The sequence below is a fragment of the Leucopleurus acutus genome (genome assembly GCF_964270905.1).
Source record: "Leucopleurus acutus genome assembly, chromosome: 12".
Taxonomy (NCBI): domain Eukaryota; kingdom Metazoa; phylum Chordata; class Mammalia; order Artiodactyla; family Delphinidae; genus Leucopleurus; species Leucopleurus acutus.
Genome location: NC_139154.1, coordinates 74,989,931 through 75,013,510, shown reverse-complemented (window position 1 = coordinate 75,013,510; position 23,580 = coordinate 74,989,931). Strand labels below are relative to the sequence as shown.

The 23,580-nt window shown below is 37.8% G+C and overlaps 1 protein-coding gene and 1 long non-coding RNA gene across 2 annotated transcripts in view; one reads left to right on the top strand and one right to left on the bottom strand.

Annotated features, from left to right (window-relative positions):
* EFEMP1 (EGF containing fibulin extracellular matrix protein 1) overlaps window positions 1-23,580 on the top strand; it is a 68,313-nt gene that overhangs the window by 13,482 nt on the left and 31,251 nt on the right. The gene's annotated exons all lie outside the window — the stretch shown is intronic.
* The window catches only part of LOC309969972, a 194,097-nt gene continuing 189,943 nt past the window's right edge, over window positions 19,427-23,580 (bottom strand). Inside the window, exon 4 of the long non-coding RNA XR_014326660.1 lies at window positions 19,427-19,903. This is a non-coding gene — a long non-coding RNA (uncharacterized lncRNA). The remainder of the gene's footprint in view (window positions 19,904-23,580) is intronic.

The window sequence follows — 23,580 nt, the reverse complement described above, 5'->3', positions numbered from 1 at the left end:
CTAACTCAACTCAACTAACTTGAACTACCTTTGAAATAATTGTACATCCATACTAGTCAAGGGTAACCAGGCAATATCACAAGTGAAACTGATCAAACAGAATGCAAAACCATTCAGTTAATGTTCAATAAAATCCAATCAAATTTTAAGAACCACTTTCTGTTGTAAGGCACTTTGATAGAATAAAAGTAGAAGGAAGGAGTGGCCATTGTCCTCAGGGAACTGACCATCATTAACCCATGAATTATAAAATAACAATAAAAGAAGCAAAATATATAGCTCAGGAAATTTAACACACGGGACATCACAGGAAGTACATAATGAATTGCCAAAAGTAGTAGCAAAACCAATATGTGATACAGGTATGCTTACAATTTATTAAAATCCACATTTAGACAGAAAAAAGAACATGTCCCCAGAAATGTGGTCAAGAACAAAAGCCTGGTTCCTCCCTGGAATGGAACATTTAGAAGAAAATGATGAGGGGAAGTTGAGAGGTCTGATGAGGAAATTAAGATCCGAAGAGCTAGGGAAGTAACCATCTTATAGCCAAGCAGAAAAAGCGAAAAGCTTTGGGTCCATGTTCCTTCTACCCAAGAGTGGTTTCCCAGGAGAGTCCCCCAGAAGCAGGGTGCTGCTGATAGGAATGATAATGAGGTAAGGGATAGGGGTACGTGGAGGAAAACAAAATTTGATAGTACATGTGATGCTGAAGCACTGCAGAGCAAACATCTATGACTAGTACTCCATCCTCAGTAACTCTCCCCAACAAAACACTAATGTGTTCCTCCAGCCCTGTCTCAGTATCTTCCCAAACTGTGTCCCATTTTACTTATTATTGAAAAGGCACAAAGCAAATGTTTCGTGTTTGTGTGTGCGTGTTTGAATAAATGAATGGTTTTTAATCATCAGAGAATTCAGGCTTAAAGTTTACTTGACTTCTAAAACCATCCTTGAAAATGAGCAATTATGTACCATATGTGTATAAGGTGTATTTCCCAACTCTATATGTATCAAACTTCTTATTAATAATGGAGGGTGGGAGGGAGGCTCAAGAGGGTAGAGATTTGGGGATATATGTATACATACAGCTGATTCAACTTATTGTACAGCAGAATCTAACACAACATTGTAAAGCAATTACACTCCAAAAAAGATGTAAGAAAAAGAAGATAAAAAACAATAATGGAGGTCTTAAATATCTAGTTCCCATCTTAAGCTTAAGCCACTTGAAAAAAGGAACTATGAAGTCTATTCTTTATATTGTGGATTGTTAGGTTTTTAACAAACATTGGTGAATAAATAAGTTGCTGTTATTCCTAAAGCAAGACTAGTAATTAGAAATACTAGAATTCTTTTAACTTTCTGACAAGACATTTAACCAGTGAATGCATCTCTATATCAAATATATCCTTCCTCAGAAATCTCATGGTGAATAATGAAAATACAGTTGGGTTGGGGAAATGTTAACATTTATGATATTTGAAGTGAAATAATCACAAGGCTGGAAAATATTTATGTAAGCTCTCTAATACTGTGAAGAAAATCAGGACACTGGGTGAAGCTCTATAAAATAAGAGCAAGAAAGGAAGAAGGGATCAGAGCAATCCATCTTGGTTCTTTCCCTTGACTGCAAGCCAGAAACTATCTTTTTCGTAGTTGTTGTTATGTAGTTGTTTTAACTGAAGTAAAATTGACTTATAATATTGTGTTATTTTCAAGAGTACAGCAAAGTGATTCAGTTATATATTTTTTCCAGATTATTTTCCATTATAAGTTATTACAAGTTATTGAATATAGTTCCCTGTGCTATGCAGTAAATCCTTTTTGCTTATCTACTTTATATATAGTAGTTCATATCTGTTAATCCCATACTCTGAATTTATCCCTTCTCTCCCTCCATTTCTCCTTAGGTAACCGTAAGTTTATTTTCTATGTCTGTGAGTCTGTTTCTGTTTTGTATATAGATTCATTTGTATTATTCTTTAGATTCCACGTGTGATATCATATAGTATTTGTCTTTCTCTGTCTGACTTATTTCACTTAGTATCATATTCTCTAGGTCCATCCATGTTGCTGCAAATGGCATATTTCATTCTTTTTTATGACTGAATAATATTCCATTATATATATACCACATCATCTTAAGTCAATCACCTGTTGATGTGCACTTGGATTGTTTCCATGTCTTGGCTATTGTAAATAGTGCTGCTATGAACATTAGGGTGCATGTATCTTTTCAAATTAGTTTTTGTCTTTTCTGGATATATGCTCAGGAGTGGGATTGCTGGATCATGTGATACCTCTACTTTTAGTTTTTTAAGGAACCTCTATACTGTTTTCCATAGTGGCTGCACCAGTTTACATTCCCACCAACAGTGTAGGAGGGTTCCCTTTTCTCCACACCGTCTCCAGCACTTATTATCTATAGACTTTTTGATAGCCATTCTGACCGGTGTGAGGTGATACCTCATTGTGATTCTGATTTTCATTTCTCTAATAATTAGTGATGTTGAGCATCTTTTCATGTGCCTGTTGGCCATCTGTATGTCTTCTTTGGAGAAATGTCTGTTTAGGTCTTCTGCCCATTTTTTATTGGGTTGTTTGTTTGTTTTTTATGTTGAGCTGAATGAGTTGTTTATATATTTTGGATACTAACCCCTTGCCTGTCACATCGTTTGCAAATATTTTCTCCCATCCTGTAGCTTGTCTTTTTATTTTGTTGATGGTTTCCTTTGCTGTGCAAAAGGTTTTAAGTTTGATTTGTCCCCATTTGTTTATTTTTGCTTTTATTTCTATCACCTTGGGAGAGTGATCTAAGACAATATTGCTATGATTTATGTCAGAGAATGTTTTGCCTATGTTCTCTTCTAAAAGTTTTATGGTGTCATGTCTTATATTTAGGTCTTTAAACCATTTTGAGTTTATTTTTGTATATAGTGTAAGGGAGTGTTCTAATTTCATTGATCTACATGTAGCTATCCAGCTTTCCCAACACCACTTGTTGAAAAGACTGTTTTTTTCTCCATTGTATATTCTTGCCTCCTTTGTCATAGATGAATTGACTGTAGGTGTGTGGGTTTATTTCTGGGCTCTCTATTCTGTTCCATTGATCCATATGTCTGTTTTTGTGCCAATACCATGCTGTTTTGATTATGGTAGCTTTGTAGTATTGCCTGAAGTCTGGGAGGGTTATGCTTCCAGCTTTGTTCTTTTTCCTCAGAATTGCTTTGGCAATTCTGGATCTTTTGTGGTTCCATATACATTTGAGGGTTATTTATTCTAGTTCTGTGAAAAGTGTCATGAGTATTTTGATAGGGATCACATTAAATCTGTAGATTGCTTTGGGTAGTATGGCCACTTTAACAATATTAATTCTTCCAATCCAGGAGCATGGGATATCTTTCCATTTCTTTGAATCATCATCAATTTCCTTTATCAGTGTTTTATATAGTTTTCAGGATATAGGTCTTTCACCTCCTTGGTTAAGTTTATTCCTAAATATTTTTTATGTGATTTTAAACTGGATTACTTTTTACTTTCTCTTTCTGATATTTCATTGTTAGTGTAAAGAAATGCAACAGATTTACGTAGATTAATCTTGTATCCTGTTACCTTGCTGAATTCATATATTACTTCTAAAAGTTTTTGTGTGGAGTCTTCAGTGTTCTCTATATAGAGTATCATGTCATCTGCAAACAGTAACAGTTTTACCTCTTCCCTTCCAATTTGGATATCTTTTATTTCTTTTTCTTGACTGATTGCTGTGGCTAGGAATGAAACTATTCTTTTTAAATTTATTCTGTTAAAATGCTAAAGGGTAGAACCCAGGAAAATCACTTAGTTGGTTGTAGGTGACTTAAAGAAGCACAGTTCTGATCTGGTCCCAAGGTAGGAAGAACTGAATTTCTAGAGAAGTGAGAAAGAAATCCATGGGTCTGAGGGGCCCAGGAAAGAACACAGATTACTGAGGGTCCTTTGGGAGCTAATAGCTAGCTTGTATTACGTACTTAACTGTATGTGAAATATGAGTGTGATGTAGACAATGGAACTAGAGACAACCATAAAAGCTGTGTGTATTGCTTTATGTGTGCCCAGCTAAAAGGAGAATCATGATGGAAATTGCAACTGCCTTTATGCAAATAGTTAAATCTCAAAAAGCTCCAGAGACTGTAGTGAAATAAGTTTTGCACTCTAAACAGCTGTGTGTGCTGCAGAGAATCTAATCCTACTCCCTTGAGTGGAAATGTGGAACACAATCCAAAACAGGAAACAACTCAGAGGTTCCCATTCAGTGTCCACCCTGGAGACCAGGTCTATCACAACCTGGATTAGGGAAGAATTTTTGTTCAGTAGTGATTAGTTAGATCTCACTATTTTGCAGCAAAGCCCTCCTCTCATACATACATTCACAAAATGAGTATGCCATTAAATTGTTGCTGACTTTTTCACTATTCACTAAAAAACCTAAGTATCTCAATATGTTTAAATATACCAAAATTATGAAGAGCAGTATAAGTCTGTTTTTCAGAGTCTGTTGTTGAATCCTTCAAATTTGTTGTTTATTTGAGGAAGCTTCTTAGAGAATTAGTTCAACTTTAATAATTCTCCTAAAATATATGAGTGATTGAGGTATTTGGCATCATTCGAAACCCACCAGTAAGCTTTTTTCCTAATCACTGCTTTTCATCATTTGAGGCCTAAAGAGATACTGTTATGTAAGATGGTTTTCCCTCCTTATCCATGTTCTGTCCTGAGCAGTTTGTGATATCAGAAGATATCTCGTCTAAAAAAGGAAAGGACATTCCAAAAGAAGCTGTTAAAAGACACCTTAGAAACCTGCCCACACAGCCTAAATACCCCCTTTCTTTCCTAGATTTAGTTTATTCCAGCTATTTACACTCACACACATGCACACATACACATACCCACTCAAGTTCATGCCCATATACATGCATGTGCACAAACATGTAACAATGCACCATTTTTTGGTAGGAAAGTAACATGTACAGAAATTAAACTGATCAAAGCTGATAATGCTTCTAAAATGATTTGGAACCCAGTTCCTCCTCTTATTATTCTCGTAAAATCAACACTGGGAACTGCTTTCTAAATTCATGTGTTTACCTATCACAAGGGAAAGGGCACCTTGGACAGCTACTACATGATTTAATCAATAAAGACATTATTGGATGGAATATAGAAAGAGTCAACAAAGAAATAAAAGTGTTAAGGTGTAACCTCTAACACTCTGTTGCCTTACACTTCAGCAACATCCTGACCATGTCTTGACTAATCTTTCTTAGAGATTTACCTGGATTCCATCCTGACCTACCTTTGTGTTCTTGGGCAACTGAATTTTTAACAAAATAAAGTTTTAAGATAGACCATCATAGAGTGGATTAGAAAATAACTTATCTGGGACTGACATTGAATCCCCATGCTCTTTTATTCCTCAGACTTTGGCAAATTATATAGTCAGTATGTAGCCAAGAACAAAACGTCACTCAACAAACAAGGCAGAAAATTCCAGTTATTCATGATTAATTAAACTTCCCAGTAAAAGCTGTGGGCCCTTTTTGTAAAACTAGTTCACGACTTGGCGCATCAGAAGAGCCCTAATCCAGGGAGGAAGGTAGCCAGAGAAAAATGTCCTTCCACACAAGCTGGTAAAGATGCTGGGCTTCGTTCTCAACTTCAATTCCAAGACCTCCTTTCTTTAGTAATTGGGCAGGGGGGAAAAGCTAATGATAAAAAGAAGCTAAATAAAAGAAGGAAGTTTAATTGTGGTGCAATTTATACAGCTAATGATAGTTCTGAAAAAACAGGAAAGATTATTTGGTGACTAGTTCATTTTAAAAAATGTTTAATAGCAAAGCCATTGTAAATTAGAGTCCAACTGTAAGTAAACTAAACAATCTTCTCTGATTTTTTCAATTTAAACAGAAAAATGGATTGTTTAAGCATGCCAGAGCAATAGTTTCCAATAAACCAAGCTATCACTGATGGTTAATACCCCAAATAGAATATCACTGTATTAGAAAAAGAGCTTGGGCTATTTAGTTGTCATTGTAAAAACCTGGCCACAAACAGTATTAGGGTTCTAACAGAGTTTTAAAGAATTATTAGAAAAGCTGGTTATAATATCAAAGTCAGGAGTAGGCACAATTACACACTCCCCAAAGCATTATGAATCCATAACAAAATGTATGTATTTTTCTTGGTAAAATACACAGTTTCTGGTCTTGTATTAAAGGGAACAGTTTATAATGACAAGGGGGAATAAGAACAACATCAATAAGGAAGACTGCATGAATTATTTGATTAAATATGAATGATGTTTTGAATTTTCTCAAGAGCTTAAAAAATCAAATAGAGGTCCTGACAAGGGGTAAAAGTAACTGCAAGCAACTGGCCTGCCTATTCCTCAGTATAAATCTCAAATTAGGAAAAGAAGAATCAGGTGCAGATTCAAAGTCAGACCAAGCCTCTGTAGTTGATTTGGAGAGCTACATCTTAAAATTATTCTAGTAGATGACACATCAGTGTTATGTCAACTCTATTACTCAGCAAAAAAGAAAACACCACTTTCCCTTAAAGGAGAAGAAATACTTTCTCTTCTCTGTTACAGTTAACTACAGAGATCATAACTGGGTAACTACTGTAGCTAAAAATTCATGACTTAAGTATTGCTTGCCCATTGATCGATTTTAAATACAGTGTCCCCACTTATCCTTGAGAGATATGTTCCAAGACCCCCAGCAGATGCCTGAAACCATGGATAGTACCAAACTCTATATATACAATTTTTTTCCAATACATACATACCTATGATAAAGTTTAATTTATAAGTTAGGCACAGTGAGAGATTAACAACAGTATCTAATAATGAAATAGAACAATTATAACAATATACTGTAATAAAAGTTATATGAATGTGGTCTCTCTCTCTCTCAAAATATCTTATTGTACAAATTTAATGCCTTTTCCATCTTAACTAAGCACTTATCATGCACTGGCCATAACTTTTACAGTTTGAGTTTGGCAGCAAAACTGGCATGAATTTCTTTTTCCTTTTTTCACAATTTCACATTTAGAAGATTCATTCTTACCGTAGATCTTAGCAACCTCAGCATACAAAATTTTTTTCTTTCCTTATTAAGTCGAGAACTTCCACCTTTTCACTTAAAGGAAGCACTTACGGTTTCTCTGTAGCATACCCTAGTTGCCAGCATCACTACTCTTGAGCTTTGAGACCAGTATTAAGTGAAGTAAGGGTTACTTGAACACAAGCACTGCGATATCCAAAACAGTGGATCTGTGGATCTGATAAGCAAGATGCTACTGATCGGTTGATGGGCAGGCTATGCTAGACAAAGGGATGATTCATGTCATCGGCAGGATGGAGTGGGATGGCAAGGTATTTCACCACACTATTCAGAATAGCAGGCAATCTAAAACATATGAATTATTTCTGGAATTTTTCATATAATATTTTTAGACCATGGTTGACCATGTGGGTAACTGAAACTTCAGAAAGCGAAACCAAAGATAAGAGGGGTAACTATATATATATACCACATATTCTTAAGATGAAACAGTGAAGCCAGTTATGAGAATTTCCCTGGCTCTTCTGCTGAGTGACTCAAGTAACAGTGATACTTTACCCCCAACACCATCTACCATCACCACACACCACTCAGTATGAAAATCAATCATCTAAGGAAAAAGCAAAAATGCAGTGAACACCTGTGAGGGTAGAGGCCAGGAATGTATTCATACATTTATGGAGAAAAAAAGCAAAACAGAGCAAACAGTTGAGCTATATCCTTCTCTTCCAGGGACCTCCTCTTACTCTGGGAGACAATAGCAGTTGTAAGAGGAATGAGAGGCAGAAAAAGAGATGTAGAATGGAACTGGAAGAGAGAGAAAAAGAGAGCAAGATAGGAGAGTAGAGGACATGAGCAAGCATAAGACTATTCTAATCAAAAATAGGTTCTGCTGAAGTATCTTGTAAAATAGTATTACAGTGACCATTTTCTACCTGTGTATATGTGTATAAGTACATATTTTCCTCAAAGGACTGATGAAGAAAAAAAGAAAAGGTGACACCTGAATAAATCAATATTTCTGTTTTTATAAAACTGTCTGAGGGATTCTTTAAATTTGGGATTCCATTCTCTAATATGTTTTTGAGGATCTTCTATATGCTATGTGTGATAGACCAATGATTCTCAAACTTTACTGAACATGTGAATTCCTTGGGGATCCTATTAAAATGAAGATTCTGATTCAGTAGGTGTTGGGTGAGACCCAAGGTTCACATTTCTAACAAGCTCCCAGATTCTGTTGGTATATTCAGAGCCTATCTTCCAGTAGCTGATAATTTGTGCTGCCCACCAAGAAGCTGATATGTCTAGTGATTCTTCATTCTCTATTTTCTGCAGTTAGCAGTGTGGTATACTTTGGATAGAATTAGATCTGCATGTGGTGGGTTTTTTCTTTTTTTTTTTCAAAAAGATATTCTTCTCCTCTGATTAGACACTCAGTTTCTCCAATATAAATTCCATTGTAACAGTTACAGCTGTAATGCACAGATATTTCCCTTATTAATTAATAGAATTTTCTCCTGTAGTGGAATGTTTTTATGCTTGAATGCTCAGGGGGATCCAGAAAGTAGTCTTTGGCAGCAAAAAGTGGCAGAAACTCCATGAAACTCAGCAAGAGAAAAAGGTTCCCATCTGAATCTTCCCCTAAGTGACTCTGACTGTATTAAACCAGTTAACCTCTCTGGGCCTCAGCTGTCAAAATTAAGAGTTGTCCCTTCCAGCTCTTATTCAAAATAATTTTAAAAGAATGAGAAAGAGAAAAAGAGAGGTAGAGAGAGTGCACTTTGTCTAGGCTACAAGCCTTGGAAGTGTGGTCACTATATGGTTCTTGACTGATACGTGCGTGGCATTTAAACTATTTCTATTAATAGGAACTCTTCTTTGACTTTCAAATGGCATTTTTATCAGGAAAACATACCAGAGCAAGTTAAAATCTGCCCTGAGAAGAATGCAGGTGTATTCTGTGATTATAATAGCATTAATGACTCAGAAACAAAAAACCAGACAGTTCTAATGTCTTGAAGCTTTATTGACAAAACAGTTCACACCTAGTGCTGGTTGTTTGCTAAAAGTCTGGACCAAATCACTGAAGCTTTAAAAACTAGATCACTGCAGTCTTCCCCCCGAGGCATGGACATGGGTAATTATTATGGTTCATGCCACAGCCAAGGACTCCATTTCAATCCTAGCTTGGAAAGGAGTTGTTTTTTTGGTTTTGTTTTTTTTTTCGTTTTTTGTTTTTTGGTGCAGAGTAAATATACTTTTTGCATGTATTACTATAAACTCATTTAAAACATAAAGGTGACAACATTAAATATTACGGGTTCTTTATTATTTTCTGAATTTTGAATTAAGATTTTCTGCCTTCACTGGGGGACATGAATACCTTTTAGCAAAGAACAGCCTGTTTAAAGTCTACAGGTTTGTTCATTTCATATTTCAGGATGTTTTTCAGCCTCAGATTCAAACCAGGATTAAAACCAAAGCAATCAGTCTTTCCTGAGCTCATGCATTATTATCCGTTACACAAAAAGCATAAGGAAGCCTATGAGTTATCTGTTGCCACATGACAAATTGTCCTAAAACGCAGCAGCCTAAAACAACAAACATTTATTATTTCACAGCTTCTCTGGGTCTGAATCAAAGTACGGCTTAGTTGGGTCCTCAGGCTTTGGGTCTTTCACAATCTGCAGTTGTCTCAAGGCTTGACTGGGAAGAATCCCCTTCCGAGCTCACTCAACTAGTGGTTGTTGGCAGGATTCACTTCCTGCCGGCATTTCTCATGAGTTCTTCCTCCATGGCTCCTAGCCACATATACCTCTCCCTAGAGCACCTCACAGCACAGCAGCCTTCTTCGTCAGAGTCAGCAAGGGAAAGGGCAGGAGAAAGTGCCAGCAAGAAAGTGAGTGCTAATAAGACTGAAGTCACAGACTTCTGTAACTCAATCACTGAAGTGACAGTCTATCACTTTTGCCATATTTTGTTCATTAGAAACAAGCTACTAAATCCAGCCCACAGTCAAGGGTGTGAATGCCAGGAGTCTGGGATCATTGCAAGCCATGTCAGAAGCTGCCTACCACAATCTGTAATTAAATTCTCCCTGAAATGATTCCATCCAAAACTTTAGAGTTAAATCTAGAATTTTAAATGGTTTCAAAAGCAAAATATGAGTTAAAAAGCAAAATGCACCCACCTCCCCAGCGGTGCAGGAGCCTGGATGACTCACTCAGATACGTATCCTGATGGGTGTGGTTGAAACAGGCAAAGTACTGTTCGAAAGAAGAACCTCACAGCTTCTAACAGCTCGTTTTGAATGAATGTACCCTTCTCTTCTTCATGGATATGGAACTTCTAAAATGCTATCAATCCTCTCCAAAACCACTCATAAATAATTATGAATATATACTCTGATTTTCAGACTTTTTAGTTAAAATCCTGCTTTACTCCACTCTACAAATAAACAATATCCATGGAACAAAAACTTTATGAGCAAACACAAAAACTCCCTTTATTTTTGCAGATTAGCATGTATCCACATGCCTGTTATATAAAAGAAATTTAATAAACACTGTTCTTGCCTCAACGTGAACTTTTGTCCTAGACATCTGTAATATTTGTGTGTTTGTTAGGGAATCATGGAAAATGTTCTCCATCTCTCTCATAGAAATCTCTGTTCTGTTTCAGTCACATTTTTCTTCCTACAGCCTATTCAAAAGCCTGCTTCCTAGTCATCATTTTTGTGTTTAAATATGTTTACATCTTTTGCCTCAAAATTCTACTGGGAGACGTGCTAAATATAACCTAAGGTTACAATAAATAAGTTGTGTAAGACCTAAAACTTCAGAGGCCATAAAGTCCAACATGAATTTTCATCAGTTCTGAGGAGCAGTTATCATGATAAGGGGCAGAATAGTGATTTGTTTTTCGACAAGGAGGCAGTAATGAAGTAGAATAGCACTCTAAGGGAAAGGGAAAAGAGAAAGGATATATGAGCAAAAGTAGAAAATCACCGTGAGGGTGGAAACCAAGAAATTGAACAACTAATAAAAACAGATGGTGACATGTAGGGAGCGCCACCAGCCACATCCAATCTCCCCAAAAGAATATTCTGATGGCACGATTGTGACTTAACCAGAGGAAAAGAATAGAGAAAAGGCTAATGCAGCTGTTAAAAGGAATAACCAAAACCCAAAGCAAAGGGTTTTTTTTTTCCTTAAAGAAAATGGGAACGGACCAAATTTAAATTGCTTTTTAAAGTACATAATACAGCTCTGTATAGAGAACAGTACATTTTCTCCTAGGTTCACTCTCCCCCAGAATTAGCTTCCAGATTTTCTCAGGTGTCTCTGATGCCAATAATAAAAACCTCTGTGGGCCTATTGAGTGGGTAGTAGGATAAATGGGTGCCTCAGCAGCCAGGTAGAAGCCAGCCTCTGACCTCGGGCCTGGAGCATCCCCGGGAGGCTGGGCTAATTCATGAAGCAGGCAGTGAGAGTTGGGGAAGCCCTCGGGGGGCTCCCAGTCAGATCTGGTTCCCTTTACCATGATGTACAGAGGAGGAAAAAAAAGCATTATGCTCATAAGGTTCCTTCATATTCAGCCATCCATTTACTAGTACATTCTCTTGACATAAGTAGCCTCACTAAATTCCTCTTTCCTCATCACTGACTCTAAAATGACAGTTTAAGGATTATCCTTTCTGCCACTTACCGTGAAACACAGCTCCAGATCAGTTTGTTGTAGATTTCTGAGCTTAACCACATAGCTCGCAACTGAGTGGATAATCAATCATTCTATGACTAAATCCATCTGGAACAAATTTGAAGCAGTGGCCATGTAGGTTTCTTTTGGGAAAAAAAAAAAATTAAACTGAAACCAGAGTTGATCTTTTCAAAGGTTCAGAAAAAAAAATACATATACAACTTAGCAATGACTTTTCCCCCCAGGAATCATGCATGCTCTATTAGTAAGACTTGTTTTGCCCTGGACCCATTTTGCATTTCATTTAATCTGTGAAAGAAGTGGTCCTCAAATGCTTTGGAGGAGAGGCCACTTCCCTGAGAATGAGGTCATGATCCCTCCTTGGATAGAAGGAAAGGGGGACATTGTGTGGACAGGTTGTCACCATAACTTCATGCTGATCTTAAATCCCTAAACACACAGGACTCAACAGAGTCCTGTGGAACTAAAAGAGCCCATTTCTGGCTATTCTTGCTAGACCCACTACTTTTTTGCCCTGTAGACACTAAAGGATAATTTAAGTATCAAGAGCCTTGGCTTTTAAGAATTCTATCAATCTTATCCTCAGTAGACTCCAAATTGTTTGTATTAGTTTAGGATATATTTTTCCATGTATACCCTGAAATCTGTACCATTCACACATTCATTTATTCAATTTTCAGTCACTTTTTCATCAATTAATGCATCAATGCATTCAGTTAATATGTGTTCAAACTGTACTAGATGCGTAGACACACCACCTTTTTTTAACATCTTTATTGAAGTATTATTGCTTTACAATGGTGTATTAGTTTCTGCTTTATAACAAAGTGAATCAGCTATACATATACATATATCCCCATATCTCTTCCCTCTTGCGTCTCCCTCCCTCCCTCCCTATCCCACCTATCTAGGTGGTCACAAATCACCAAGCTGATCTCCCTGTGCTATGCAGCTGCTTCCCACTAGCTAGCTATCTTACATTTGGTAGTGTATATATGTCCATGCCACTCTCTCACTTCGTCCCAACTTACTCTTCCCCCTCCCCGTATCCTCAAGTCCATTCTCTACGTCTGCGTGTTTATTCCTGTCCTGCCCCTAGGTTCTTCAGAACCTTTTTTTTTTTTTTTAGATTCCATATATATGTGTTAGCATACAGTATTTGCTTTTCTCTTTCTGACTTACTTCACTCTGTGTGACAGACTCTAGGTCCATCCACCTCACTACAAATAACTCAATTTCGTTTCTTTTTATGGCTGAGTAATATTCCATTTTATATATGTGCACATCTTCTGTATCCATTCATCTGTCAATGAACTCTTAGGTTGCTTCCATGCCCTGGCTATTCTAAAGAGAGCTGCAATGAACATTGTAGTACATGACTCTTTTTGAATTATGGTTTTCTCAGAGTACATGCCCAGTAGTGGGATTGCTGGATCATATGGCAGTTCTATTTTTAATTTTTTAAGGAACCTCCATGCTGTTCTCCATAGTGGCTGTATCAATTTACATTCCCACCAACAGTGCAAGAGGGTTCCCTTTTCTCCACACCCTCTCCAGCATTTATTGTTTGTAGATTTTTTGATGATGGCCATTCTAACTGGTGTGAAGTGATACCTCACTGTAGTTTTGATTTGCATTTCTCTAATGATTAGTGATGTTGAGCATCCTTTAACGCGTTTGTTAGCAATCTGTACATCTTCTTTGGAGAAATGCCTATTTAAGTCTTCTGCCCATTTTTGGATTGTGTTGTTTGTTTCTTTGATAATGAGCTGTGTGAGCTGCTTGTAAATTTTGGAGATTAATCCTTTGTCACTTGCTTTGTTTGCAAATATTTTCTCCATTCTGAGGATTGTCTTTTCGTCTTGTTTATGGTTTCGTTTGCTGTACAAGAGCTTTTAAGTTTCATTAGGTCCCATTTGTTTATTTTCGTTTTTATTTCCATTTCTCTAGGAGGTGGGTCAAAAAGGATCTTGCTGTGATATATGTAATAGAGTGTTCTGCCTATGTTTTCCTCTAAGAGTTGTAGAGTGTCTGGCCTTACATTTAGGCCTTCAATCCATTTTGAGTTTATTTTTGTGTATGGTGTTAGGGAGTGTTCTCATTTCATTCGTCTACTTGTAGCTGTCCAGTTTTCCAGCACCAATTATTGAAGAGGCTGTCTTTTCTCCATTGTATACTCTTGCCTCCTTTATCAAAGATAAGGTGACCATATGTATGTGGGTTTATCTTTGGGCTTTCTATCCTGTTCCATTGATCTATATTTCTGATTTTGTGCCAGTACCATACTGTCTTGATTACTGTACCTTTGTAGTATACTCTGAAGTCAGGGAGCCTGATTCCTCCAGCTCCGTTCTTCTTTCTCAAGATTGCTTTGGCTATTCAGGGTCTTTTGTGTTTCCATACAAATTGTGAAATTATTTGTTCTAGTTCAGTGAAAAATGCCATTGGTAGTTTGATAGGGATTGCATTGAATCTGTACATTGCTTTGGATAGTATAGTCATTCTCACAATGTTTCTTCTTCCCATCCAAGAACATGGTCTATCTTTCCATCTGTTTGTATCATCTTTAATTTCTTTCATCAGTGTCTTATAGTTTTCTGCATACAGGTCTTTTGTCTCCTTAGGTAGGTTTATTCCTAGGTATTTTATTCTTTTTGTTGCAATGGTAAATGGGAGTGTTTCCTTAATTTCCCTTTCAGGTTTTTCATCATTAGTGTGTAGGAATGCAAGTGATTTCTGTGCATTAATTTTGTGTCCTGCTACTTTACCAAATTCATTGATTAGCTCTAGTAGTTTTCTGATAGCATCTTTAGGATTCTCTGTGTATAGTATCATGTCATCTGCAAACAGTGACAGTTTTACTTCTTCTTTTCTGATTTGGATTCCTTTTATTTCTTTTTCTTCTCTGATGGCTGCGGCTAAAACTTCCAAAACTATGTTGAATAATAGTGGTGAGAGTGGACAACCTTGTCTTGTTCCTGATCTTAGAGGAAATGGTTTCAGTTTTTCACCATTAAGAACGATGTTGGCTGTGGGTTTGTCATATATGGCCTTTATTATGTTGAGGTAACTTCCCTCTACGTGTACATTCTGGAGAGTTTTTATCAACAATGGGTGTTGAATTTTGTTGAAAGCTTTTTATGCATCTATTGAGATGATCGTATGGTTTTTATCCTTTGATTTGTTAATATGGTTTATCACATTGATTGATTTGCATATATTGAAGAATCCTTGCATTCCTGGGATAAACCCCACTTGATCATGGTGTATGATCCTTTTAATGTGCTCTTGGATTCTGTTTGCTAGTATTTTGTTGAGGATTGTTGCATCTATATTCATCAGTGATATTGGCCTGTAGTTTTCTTTCTTTGTGACATCTTTGTCTGGTTTTGGTATCAGGGTGATGGTGACCTCATAGAATGAATTTGGGAGTGGTCTTCCCTCTGCTATATTTTGGAAAAGTTTGGGAAGGATAGGCGTTAGCTCTTCTCTAAATGTTTGATAGAATTCGCCTGTGAAGCCATCTGGTCCTGGGCTTTTGTTTGTTGGAAGATTTTTAATCACAGTCTCAGTTTCAGTGCTTGTGATTGGTCTGTTTATACTTTCTATGTCTTCCTGGTTCAGTCTCAGAAGGTTGTGCTTTTCTAAGAATTTGTCCATTTCTCCCAGGTTGTCCATTTTATTGGCATATAGTTGCTTGTAGTAATCTCTCATGATCCTTTGTATTTCTGCAGTGTCAGTTGTTACTTCTCCTTTTTCATTTCTAATTCTATTGATTTGACTCTTCTTTTTTTCTCGATGAGTGTGGCTAATGGTTTATCAATTTTGTTTATCTTCTCAAAGAACCAGCTTTTAGTTTTACTGATCTTTGCTATTGTTTCCTTCATTTCTTTTTCATTTATTTCTGATCTGATCTTTATGATTTCTTTCCTTCTGCTAACTTTGGGGGTTTTTTGTTCTTCTTTCTCTAATTGCTTTAGGTGTCAGGTTAGGTTGTTTATTTGAGATTTTTCTTGTTTCCTGAGGTAGGATGGTATTGCTATAAACTTCCCTCCTAAGACTGCTTTTGCTGGATCCCATAGGTTGTGGATCATCATGTTTTCATTGTCATTTGTTTCTAGGTATTTTTTGATTTCCTGTTTGATTTCTTCAGTGATCGCTTGGTTATTTAGGAGTGTATTGTTTAGCTTCCATGTGTTTGTATTTTTTACAGATTTTTCCTGTAATTGATATCTAGTCTCATAGCGTTGTAGTCAGAAAATATACTTGATACAATTTCAATTTTCTTAAATTTACCAAGGTTTGATTTGTGCCCCAAGATATGATCTATTCTGGAGAATGTTCCATGAACACTTGAGAAGAAGGTGTATTCTGTTGTTTTTGCATGAAATGTCCTATAAATATCAATTAAGTCCATCTTCTTTAATGTATCATGTAAAGCTTGTGTTTCCTTACTTATTTTCATTCTGGATGATCTGTCCATTGGTGAAAGTGGGGTGTTAATGTCCCCTACTCTGATTATGTTACTGTTTCCCCTTTTATGGCTGTTAGCATTTGCCTTATGTATTGAGGTGCTCCTATGTTGGGTGCATAAATATTTACAATTGTTATATCTTCTTGGATTGATCACTTGATCATTATGTAGTGTCCTTCTTTGTCCTTGTAATAGTCTTTGTTTTAAAGTCTATTTTATCTGATATGAGTATTGCTACTCCAGCTTTCTTTTGATTTCCATTTGCATGGAATCTTTTTCCATCCCCTCATTTTCAGTCTGTATGTGTCCCTAGGTCTGAAGTGTGTCTCTTGTAGACAGCATATGTATGGGTCTTGTTTTTGTATCCATTCAGCCAGTCTATGACTTTTGGTTGGAGCATTTAATCCATTTATATTTAAGGTAGTTATCGATATGTATGTTCCTATTACCATTTTCTTAATTGTTTGGGGTTTGTTATTGTAAGTCTTTTCCTTCTCTTGTATTTCCTGCCTAGAGAAGTTCCTTTAGCATTTGTTGTAAAGCTGGTTTGGTGGTGCTGAATTCTCTTAGCTTTTGCTTGTCTGTAAAGGTTTTAATTTCTCCGTTGAATCTGAGTGAGATCCTTGCTGGGTAGAGTAATCGTGGTTGTAGGTTTTTCCCTTTCATCACTTTAAATATGTCCTGCCACTCCCTTCTGGCTTGCAGAGTTTCTTCTGAAAGATCTGCTGTTAACCTATGGGAATTCACTTGTATGTTATTTGTTCTTTTTCCCTTGGTGCTTTTAATTTTTTTCTTTGTATTTAATTTTTGACAGTTTCATTATTATGTGTCTTGGTGTGTTTCTCCTTGGATTTATCCTGAATGATACTTTCTGCACTTCTGGGATTTCACTGACTATTTCGTTTCCCATATTAGGGTAGTTTTCAACTATAATCTCTTCAAATATTTGCACAGTCCCTTTCTTTTTCTCTTCTTCTTCTGGGACCCCTATAATTCAAATGTTGGTGCATTTAATGTTGTCCCAGAGGTCTCTAAGACTGTCCTCAATTCTTTTCATTCTTTTTTCTTTATTCTACTCTGCCATAGTTATTTCCACTGTTTTACCTTCCAGATCACTTATCCGTTCTTCTGCCTCAGTTATTCTGCTATTGATTCCATCTAGAGAATTTTAAATTTCATTTATTGTGTTGTTCATCATTGTTTGTTTGCTCTTTAGTTCTTCTTGGTCCTTGTTAAATGTTTCTTGTATTTTCTTCATTCTATTTCCAAGATTTTGGATCATCTTTACTATCATTACTCTGAATTCTTTTTTAGGTAGACTGCCTATTTCCTCTTCATTTGCTTGGTCTGGTGGGTTTTTACTTGCTCCTTCATCTGCTGTGTGTTTCACTGTCTTTTCATTTTGCTTAACTTACCGTGTTTGGGGTCTCCTTTTTGCAGGCTGCAAGTTTGTAGTTCCCGTTGTTTTTGGTGTCTGCTCCCAATGGCTAAGTTTGGTTCAGTGGATTGTGTAGGCTTCCTGGTGGAGGGGCATGGTGCCTGTGTTCTGGTGGGTGAGGCTGCATCTTGTCTTTCTGGTGGGCAGGACTGTATCCAGTGGTGTGTTTTGGGGTGTCTGTGATCTTATTATGATTTTAGGCAGTCTCTCTGCTAATGGGTGGTGTTGTGTTCCTGTCTTGCCAGTTGTTTGGCATAGGGTGTCCAGCACTGTAGCTTTGCTGGTCATTGAGTGGAGCTGGGTCTTAACGTTGTGATGGAGGTCTCTGGGAGAGCTTTTGCCGTTTGATATTATGTGGAGCCAGGAGGTCTGTCGTGGACCAAGGTCCTGAACTCAGCTCTCCCACCTCAGAGGCACAGGCCTGACACCTGGCTGGAGCCCCAAGACCCTGTCAACCACATCGCTCAGAAGAAAAGGGAGAAAAAAAGAAAGAAGGAAAGAAAGAAAATATAAAATAAAACAAAATAAAGTTATTAAAATAAAAAATTTTTTAACTTATTAAAAATTAAAAATATTAAAAAAAGAAAGAAGAGAGCAACCATACCAAAAAACAAATCCACCAATGATAACAATCAGTAAAAATTATACTAAAAAGAAAAAGTCCAAAAAAACGGACAGACAGAACCCTAAGACAAATGGTTAAAGCAAAGCTATACAGACAAAGTTACACAAAGAAGCATACAAATGCACACTCACATAAAGAGAAAAAGGAAAAATATATATATATGTCTATATATTAAAAAAAAAGGAAGAGAGCAACCAAATCAATAAACAAATCTACCAATCATAATAAACTCTAAATACTAAACTAAGACAAACATAAAACCAGAAACAAATTTTAGATGCAGCAAGCAAACCCCAAGTCTACAGTCCACCACCCCAATTTTGGGATGATTCATTGTCTATTCAGGTATTCCACAGTTGAAGGGCACATCACGTTGATTGTGGAGATTTAATCCGCTGCTCCTGAGGCTGCTGGGAAAAATTTCCTTTCTCTTCTTTGTTCCCACAGCTCCTGGGTTTTAGCTTTGGATTTGGCCCTGCTTCTGCGTGTAGGTCGCCTGAGGGTGTCTGTTCTTCGCTCAGACAGGACAGGATTAAAGGAGCAGCTGATTCGGGGGCTCTGGCTCACTCAGGCCGGGTGGAGGAAGGGGTACGGATGCGGGGCGAGCCTGCAGCGGCAGAGGCCGGTGTGACGTTGCAATAGCCTGAGGCGCGCCATGTGTTCTCCCGGGGAAGTTGGCCCTGGATCCCGGGACCCTGGCAGTGGCGGGCTGCACAGGCTCCCGGGAGGGGAAGTGTGGATAGTGACCTGTGCTTGCATACAGGCTTCTTGGTGGTGGCAGCAGCAGCCTTAGCATTTCATGCCCGTCTCTGGGGTCCGCGCTGATAGCCGTGGCTCGCGCCTGTCTCTGGAGCTCGTTTAGGTGGTGCTCTGAATCCCTTCTCCTCGTGCACCCCGAAACAATGGTCTCTTGCCTCTTAGGCAGGCCTAGACCTTTTCCCGGACTACCTCCCGGCTAGCTGTGGCACACTAGCCCCTTCAGGCTTGTTCCCACCGCCAACCCCACTCCTCTCCCTGGGATCTGACCTCCAAAGCCCTGAGCCTCAGCTCTCAGCCCCCGCCCGCCCCCGGGTGAGCAGACAAGCCTCTCAGGCTGGTGAGTGCTGGTCGGCACCAATCCTCTGTGCGGAAATCTCTACGCTTTGCCCTCCGCACCCCTGTGGCTGCGCTCTCCTCCATGGCTCCGAAGCTCCCCCGTTCCACCACCCCCGTGTCTGCCCGAGAAGGGGCTTCCTGGTGTATGGAAACTTTCCCTCCTTCACAGCTCCCTCCCACTGGTGCAGGTCCCGTCCCTATTCTTTTGTCTCTGTTTTTTCTTTTTTCTTTTGCCCTGCCTAGGTACGTGGGGAGTTCCTTGCCTTTTGGGAAGTCTGAGTTCTTCTGCCACCGTTCAGTCGGTGTTCTGTAGGAGTTGTTCCACGTGTAGATGTATTTCTGATGTATTTGTGGGGAGGAAGGTAATCTCCACATCTTACTCCTCCGCCATCTTTAAGGTCTCCCCACACCACCTTTCTTGCAAGGACTTTTCAGTCTATCTGAAAGGGGTTAGATAAGGTCAGATTTTTAAAAATTAGATACATAGATAGAGAGAACAGATTGGTGGTTGCCAGAGGTGGGGGGTGGGGGGTGGGCAAAATGAGTGAAGGGAATCAAAGGTACAAACTCTCAGTTATAAAATAAATAAGTCATGGGGATATAACATACAGCATGGCAACTATAGTTAATAACACTGTAGTGTATATTTGAAAGCTGCTAAGAGAGTAGACCTTAAAAGTTCTCATCACAAGAAAAAAAATTCTGTAACAATGTATGGTGATGGACATTAACTAGATGTATTGTGGTGATCATTTCACAATATCCACAAATATCAAATTGTTAGGTTGTACGCCTGAAACTAATATGATGTTGTATGTCAATTATACGTCAATTTAAAAAAGAAAAGAAAAGTAACCAACACAAATAATTCAGCTCAACAATTCAAGTCAACAAAACCCTCCTTGAGGGCCTCAGTCCCCATGTGGTCAATGGTAGTTATGGTTACCAAGAAGCACTGGAGGGGTCCAAAGGAGGGATTGGTTGCTGCAACCAAGGGCCAGTTAGGGCTTTGTGGAGGGAGCAGATGTGATATGGGTCATGAAGGATGAACTGGATGTTAATAAACCTGAGAAGAGAAAGGCAGGCTTTGCTGGGTGGACACCCTGTATACAGAGTAATGGGTTTGGGGTGAGGGAAAGAGGGACTACTATAGGGGAAGCAGGAAACAGGATTAGGAAGGTCATTGGAGGGAATTTATGTAGAACCCTGAATTCTTGTTAAGCCATTTAGATTTAGTACTGTCAAAATTAGTGAAAGATTTTGAGCAAGGAGTGACCTAATAAAAATGCTACCTCCAGATAGTTGTAGGATAAGGAGGAAAAATAAGCATACACATATTGTTAAATGTATTAAATCACCCTAATAGGACTTGGGTGGGGGACTGGGACAGAGAGGGCATATGTCAGTCTGACTGACTGAAAATTGAGTAAGTTTCTCAAGAAAGAATGGTACTAACTTTCAAGTTAGTACATATAGTAACGATGCTAATAAGAGGTATAAAAAGGTAGTTGAATCTATAAGGACTATTTTCAGAATCATAATAATAATTTAATAATTTGTTTAAAACTATTTCTAACAGACACATTCATTATTTTTGTATGTAAGTGCTTCTCCTGAGTCAAATGATGATTCTAAACAAGTTCCACTCCAAGTAGGGTCAACAGTTTATGATATTGTTTAGCAATACATTTATTCATAGGTATTACAAAGGTAAACATCAAACTTGTAAATTAATAACATTTTGGTGTAACTTCATCTTCTGCACCCAGTGAAATAACCAGTTAGGAGCTAAGTAAGCCCTTAAATGATCTTCTGGACAATCATCCTTTCTGCTTCGTGCCCACATCCATTAAACAGTAGAACGTTCGTTAGTCATAATGTATGACCGAAGGAATATGGAGCAAGTCTCTAACCATAAACTGTGTTTAAACATAGACCTTTAAGAGTTTCTCTTATCTTAACATGTTTAAGTCTGTGACACTGCAATATGCAATGAATACAACCTAAGCAGACTCATGCCTTAGTTAAAATAAGGTTTTGCAATTACAGAAAATTATGGCAAGAGGCAATTATCCAAATGCCCACTCTCCCCTGTGAGTCTCCTACAATCCATTTTGCAAATAAGCATGAACTAAGGGAGTAATCTGTTTATAAATAGAGGAGAGCAACAAGTTCTCCTGATATGTCTAGGGGAAATGCATTTTCCAGTTAAAAATTATCTTTGTTTAAAAATAAGAATTTGAATGGAATACAAAAAGAGGAACAGCAGTTTTGGAGTGGGGGTGAGGCTAGACTGCTAAGCTAATAAAGCAAGAACTTAAGAATATAAGAATATATAGTTTAGCCTATGGAATAATCCAAAGGAATTTTAACTAGACTTAGAGATCACTTCACTAAGTCTTGATACTCTTTGGTTTGGGGGGGGTGGGTGGGGACATTGTTTTGTTTCGTCTTTGCTTTTGTTTTTTTGAGGACCCACCCAGAGCAAGAATTTTGCAAAGGCAAAACACCTGGTTTGTTCATTTATTGATCTATTTAAGTGTCCATTCTGGAACACTTCATAAACAATAGTCAGGTCTATACTTTTCTTCTCAAGAGTGGGGTCTGCTGGAGATGATGTGTTAGTTGTCTAGGTTTGCTTTTTAATTTTATGTTGGATTTGGGAATAATAAGATGGGGGGGAAATATTTTAACAATTGCTCTGTTACTTACAGTTCGGGAGATAGCACAAGACCACAGAGGTATCCTGTAGCTGGATCCCTAAACATAATTTCAAAGTGTGAGATTATTCAACAAGCCTGAGTAGAGTAACTACTGTGTGCAAAGCACAGTAGGTGTTGAGAATACAAAGATGAAAGCTTATGGTGCCTGCCCACAAAGCGCTCACAGTCTGAGCAAGTAGACAGTAACAGCAATGTGAAATTTTGAGTCCCGTTTCAGAAACTTCCCAGAGAAGGTACTACCAGGCATCAGTCTTGGGAAGTTGTGGGAATTAGCCCTTAATGAACTGGGGGAAGGAAAGGAGGGAAAGAGAAAGAGTGTTCTAGGCAGAGGGAACAGTATTTGCTGAGGTCATTAAGTAGAATACAGAAGAAACAAGTGTTCTGTACAATTCAGTGAGCGATACAAGATGACAGGTTAAAGTCAAATCATGAAGGGCCTTGCATGTCATGTTAAAAAGTTTGGATATCATCCTGAAGATAGTGGGAAGTGGCATAATCAGCTTTGCTTACAGAAGAGGTAAACACATCATTCGCTTTTAAAACTTATTTCTGAGTTCTAAATTTGTTAACCCAATAAGATAATATTATTGTAGTTAATTAGGACTGGTTTTATTCTTCATTTATACCAGTGCTACAAAGGCAAATTAAGTATGAATTTCATTATAAAAATAGCACAGTTCTGTTTGTAAGTTTAAATCTTTATCAAACATAACACAGTGGGGAAAATACCTTAGCTCAAGGAAAAGCTTCTATAAAGTCAAAACCAGCCTTAAAATTCCACTCGGCATGTAGTCATTGTTCCAGGCCATTACGATTTTATCCACACATAATATAACTGTATACTCTTAAAGCATTTTTACTACTTGAGATTTGTTCCATCTTAAAATTTGTACTAAAACTTACTGGAAAACTAGTTTGAAAATAAAATTGTAACTCAGCCTTTGCAGAAGCTACGAGAGGTTCTACACATTTCCCTTATTTGGCATAGCATCCCCTAGTCTTGTAAAAAAATTGTTGTAGTGACAATATAATTGTAGAAATACTATGGAAGCATTGAGTGTTATTTATCTTAAGTGTTTTGCCACTTTATAATATAATAGTGCTAGAATTTACACATCAAATCTAATGGAGAGCTCAACTGGTACCTTTAACAAATTGAGGCTATAAAATTATATAGGCCACTGATGTGTGCCTAGGGATATTCAGCTGCTGGTTTCCTAGTGGAGAATGCCAGAATTCAGTGATCGGAGAAAAACTTGTTTAGGACCCTAAGCCACACAGAGTGCCAGAGGCACCCCTTCATCCTTAAGGTGAGTCTAGTTAAGGAGAAGAGGGGTGGGGGGATAGCTGTCCAAGATCTCTCCGAGGCAGTGGATTTTCCACAGATAGCAAGT